This window comes from Mauremys mutica, chromosome 4, assembly GCF_020497125.1.
Source record: "Mauremys mutica isolate MM-2020 ecotype Southern chromosome 4, ASM2049712v1, whole genome shotgun sequence".
Taxonomy (NCBI): Eukaryota; Metazoa; Chordata; order Testudines; family Geoemydidae; genus Mauremys; species Mauremys mutica.
Genome location: NC_059075.1, coordinates 9,589,482 through 9,595,242, shown reverse-complemented (window position 1 = coordinate 9,595,242; position 5,761 = coordinate 9,589,482).

The window sequence follows — 5,761 nt, the reverse complement described above, 5'->3', positions numbered from 1 at the left end:
ATATCTTGTATCCTGCAGAAGAGCTCTGTATAAGCCATAGGCGCCGACTTCCCTCCGCCCGGTGGGTGCTCGCCCCACCCCTGGCCTTGCCCCTGCACTGCCCTCGCCCACCTCCATTCCACCCCTTCCTCAAAGTCCCCACCCCACCCTGCCTTTTCCCACCCCAGCCCCCCCCTTCCTGCCCCCATTCCACAAAGCCATCACCCCTGCCCTGCCTCTTCTCTGCCTCCTCCGCTGAGAGTGCTGCGTCCCCGCTCCTCCCCTTCCCTCCCAGAAAGTCTTAAGAGCCGCCCCACAATGGGAAGCACTGGGAGGGAGTGGGAGGAGCGGGTCGTGGCACGCTCAGGGGGTAAGGAGGCGAGGAGGGGGGGAGCTTGGCTGCCGGTGAGTGTGAAGGACCCGCTAATTTTTCCCCATGGGTGCTCCAGCCCCAGAGCACCCACAGAGTCGGCGCCTAAGCTCAAAAGCTTGTCTCTCTCACCAACAGAAGCTGGCCCAGTAAAAGATAGTCTCTCATCCACCTTGTCTCTCTCATCATACCGGTGACGGGCAGAATTCCTCTGCATCCTGTTCTGTGGAACACAAGCACCGAGTCTCCCAAAAGCAGTCCTGCAACGAAGATGAGGAGACCAGGGTTTGCCATTGTGGCCAATAGCTTTTCCTTGGAGCCATTCTGGAGTGTTAGAAAGTGGAACAATCTGTGATAATAATGCCGTGGCCTTACATAGCATTTTCATGTAAAGCTCTCAGAGCACTTTACAGATGTGCACAATTTCTTTGCCTTGTATTGCAGATCGGGGGAAACTGAGGCAGAGGGGTGAGGCCGCTTGCCCAGGATCACATAGTGAACCAGGAACAGAATCCAGGTTGCTTGAGTCTCAGTTCTAACCCCAAGCCACTAGATCAGCACTGCCTCTTGACAATGCGGTGCATTGATTCTACTCAGTACAGAATCAATAACATTTTACCCGGTAGGTGCTTGGGGCTCGAACACTGGGGGAAATAGTTCTGATTCTGACGTTTATGTTCCAACCTCTCTAAGTCAACTTCGGCTCTCACTTATGCCACTGCAACACTATTGAATCAATAGGGAAAGAAGGCTTAACTCAGCGCTGAGGACAGTGGGGCTGCAGACGTGTAACTGAGGGCAAGATTTGGCTTTCAGGGTATTGATTTACTCCACAGATTTTAATGTACCTAGTACTTGGCTGCTGGACAAAATAAATAAACCCCAGCGGAAGGAGTCTGAGCACTGCGCTGCAGGTACATTAAAGAATTCAGCAAATATTTCAAATGCAGAAGTGGAAATCTGACGAGAACTCTGGACAAATAAACAAAAGTTTTAATTATTTGTCTCCCAAGGGGGCACAGCGGAAAAATAGGAAACATGGACTCCAAGCACTGCTTGTGCTTCATCATCGTAATACCATGGGGCACCTCGACAGCCTCTTCCATCTCAGGGTCTTACAGTGCTTTTCAAACAGTGAACCTCAGCAGCAGGAATCACTATCCTCCCCTCCACGTGACAGGGAAGTAGAAGGAAAAAGTGAGGCACAGATAAGTTAAGTCATTTACGCAAAAATACGTGGTCTGTGGCTGACCTGGGAACTGAGCCTAGCACGGTGCTTTCTCCACGTCTATCTTCGCCGTTAGCATTGCAAGGGAATTCATGACACTGTCTAGGCCAGGGGTGGCCAACCTGAGCCTGAGAAGGAGCCAGAATTTACCAATGTACATTGCCAAAGAGCCACAGTAATACCTCAGCAACCCCCCATCAGCGCCCCCACCCCACTCCCAGCACCTCCCACCCATCAGCAGCCCCACTGATCAGCGCCTCCCCCTCCCTCCCCACACCTCCTGATCAGCTGTTTCATGGGGTGCAGGAGGCTGGGGGTGGGGAGGAGTGAGGGCACTGCAGGCTCAGAGGAGGGGGCGGGAAGGGGTGCAGTGGAGGCAGGGCCTGTGGCAGAGCCAGGGGCTGAGCAGTGAGCATCCCCCGGCACCATGGAAAATTGGTGCCTGTAGCTCCAGCCCCGGAGTCGGTGCCTGTACAAGGAGCCGCATAGTAATTTCTGAAGAGCCGCATGTGGCTCCGGAGCCACAGGTTGGCCACCCCGATCTAGGCCTTGATTTAAAGTAATTAAACTGTATGGAGCCATCCCTTAAAGGGAGAAAAGGACCTCCAGTCAACCAATGAATGCACTAGACCCCTATTTTTCAGGAGGTTTATATTTGGGGATATGAAATCCAGTCAGGAACTCCATTATATGAAATGTACTTTCCAACAACTCCCTATACATCCCACACGAAAGATCCATCTCACAGACATACTTATGTATCTGCATGTAACACGCTTTAGTTTTCAATACAACTTGCAGCTAATTAAACAAACATGAAACATTCCTGCCAACAAAATGGAGCCATCTGTTAATCCTATAACTCAGTCTTAATAAATGGTCAATCAAAGAATCTCCCATTTCCTTACGTTGGTGCTGACAGAACTCATACAGTTATAACGGGTTGACAAATGGCAACTGGAGCTGAGAGGATACACCATCTGCTGGGTTTGCGTGCACATCTTGCATAGGAACATATTACAAGGGATAATAAACTATATTCATCAATAGAACAATGAGCTCAAGACAGAATGCCTAACATCAAGAGTTCGCTCGTAGTTACATAGCACTGTTCTACCAATGGCTGATCTGGGGTTGGGAGCTACTCCTATGAAGTTTTACATTTTGCCACATTTGTGGAAATACTAATCCATTGCCCTTCTGCAACACAAATAAAGAAAGAAAGAATTATCACTATTATTAATAAACCATTGTGCCTATCATCTGAGGAGCTCAGGACACTTCATAAACACTAATTAATTAACCCTCACAATGCCCTGGTGAGATACAAACCCTTATAAAAACAAATATGGTGCTCACCCGCAGTAGGAACCCAAAGCACTGCCATGCTATTGTTATACCGATGCACTTTTAAATCATGACTGTAGGTGTTTATGGCTATTTTTAAAACAGAAGTGTTATTGTTACATACAAAAGAAATACCCTGGTGCATAATTGGCTGGAAACAATCAGCTCAAGTGATGCATCACTACGGCCCAGATTTTCCAAGGTATTTACGTGCCTAACTCCCATTGGTGCCCAGATAGTAGGAAAAACTTTCTAATAGGAGTTAAATGGAAACAATTGCTCACCTCCGATGACACTATATGACAGCATATCTATGTACGTAGATGTGTACCATGGTGTCCATCACATCAGGACCCACATGTCTGATCTCACTAAAACCTAACATTAATAAAAATATTAGTACCTGGATAATAAACTAACGAACTACAGAACCTCCTGCCTTCACTACTGGAATGGAGGACAGGGAAGGGTTGACCAAATGCCAGGGCTTTCCATTTAAACAACTTCGTATTCTGAAATTAAAATATATACTCCATACAAAAATGTATACCGAAGAACTACAGTAAAAGAATAATCAACTTGCAAAGTCACACCAACAAAGTCAGAAAAAGCAACCTTAACTCCTCCCCATGGTGCATTATGACACAGTCCTTAACATGATCACATGCTATTTTTTCCTGAAGGATTCCTGTCTCATTACATGTGCAATTCAACCCCATTGAGAGAGTTGGCAAAAGGTCTGGGCCCCACTTAAGTCCTCTGGAAGCCTTATTTTTGTGAAGATTTAAGTTTCAGGGGTGCGTAAGCCTTATCCTTATTCTGTGAACAGGGCTAACTTTCACCCTCAGTGCCCAAGTGGGATGAGACAGCTGTTCCTGATTTATTTTTATCGTGTGGCCCATACTTCATAGCCTGCAATCCCTCCAAATCCACAGTGAATGAGGCAGCGAACTTATGAATTATTTTTCTATTATTAATGATGATTATTATTTCTGTTCTGGCAGTACCTACACGCCTCAATCGTGCACCAAGGCCTCCTGGTGCAAGGCACCCTACAAACATAGAACAAAAACACAGTCCCTGCCCTGACACCCTTGCAATCTAATATCAAACAAGCGATGAAATGGAGAGAAGGAAATGCCCGGCGAGGGGGCGCACATGGAGATGGTGAGGCGGTACTTGTCAGCAGGACAGGCTGTGGTCACAGTTCACCTATTGCCAAATCATTGTCAGGTGGTTGTTTTGTTAATCCCTACCTCATGGACCAGAGTTCCAGCCTTTCACGGCATGTTTGTCTCTGGCATAAGCCCATGGTAATTCATTGGCATAAGGTTGCTCATGAGAAGTGGGCTACTGACGCTTAAACAAAATGAATAGACCAACCGGACATACAAAACACCCCTCACAAAAATGTTCTGGACAGCTCTCTAATACGGTGATCTACGCAATCCCTGATTAAGAGAAGGTAAGGAAATATGGGCTCTGATGCATTTATTTAAAGAGGGGGTGTGTCATATTTTGAGCTTCCAACTTCAACAGTCCCCCTAAATTTAATCACAGATGTGGGCCCCGAGTGTGCCAACACTTTTGCACGCGCTTAACTGTACCCAGCTGAGGAGACCCATAAAGTCAAGCACGTGCATGAGTGTTTGCAGAATTGGGGCCTTCGTGCCTAGGACATGCCTGGTAGCGAGATGGCTAACTCCCATATCCTCTCACCATGTTGACACACGGAAGTCTGATTTTTCAAAATATCTCCAGTCAGCTCTGCTGCTAGTGACAGCAGCTTGTCTGAGGATTCGGAGCTGAATGTGGGTATGCTGCAGGCAGATGGGCTTGATGAAACAAGACGCTGATCTCTCCTGAGGCACTGTTCAACCGAGCACTTGAGTCCTTGGGCCCAGCTGTTCCCGAAGGACTAAGAAATCTGCACAGGCTGGGAAATCATAACAGCCCCTTTGTGCCAGCAATTCTCTTGGGAAGCTTGGTCCACTCTATCTTGGTAAACAAATGAGGGTGGCACCAAGCACAATCAGTGCTTTCTTAATTAATTATTAATTAAAGAATGGTAATGTGCTTGGCACTGTACGAGACAGAGAACAAAGGCCGTCCCTGCTGCAAAGTGGTTATAATCTAAGGGGGAAATTCCATAGGAGCTACCAGTCTGGATCACCCACATAACCTATCCAGTTGCCTGTCTCTGATGGCAGTCAACAGCAGATGCATCAGAAGGCAGCTGTGAGATAATCTGTCCTCCACTCAGGTCCTTCAGCTCTTTAATAGTTAGATATTGTCTTAAGTCCTGAAGCAGGAGGTTTAATGCACCTTTCAAAATCTGTATTATCATGAATTATTATAACTGGATATGCTTGATATTCATATAATTATCCAGTCTCGTTTTGAATTCTGTTAAGTTCTTGGCCTCAATGACATCCGGTGGCAATGAGTCCCACAGTCTAATTGTGTTGTGTTCTCCCTCTTTATCAAAAGTGGGGGTTTTTTTTCATGATAAATTGTTGACATTGTCCAAAATTTTCATTCTGGGTGAAAATTTTCATATTTTTTATTAAAAAATATTCTTGAACTAGTTATTGGGGGAGTTGTTTGTTTGTTTGTTTAATAAAAACTGGGCTCGGATCCTCAAAAATGCCAAACATCATTTTGATAAAAAAAGGTGGAAAAAAGTTTGATTAAAAAAATCCCTGCAAAATTTCAAAAATGTGAATAATTTGTCTATTCTGAATCCTTTCAAATTAAATCAATGTTGAAATTTGAAACTTTTGTTGTAAAACTAGTTTTAAACCAGTTCTACTTCTGGTACGCATAGGTCTGCACAG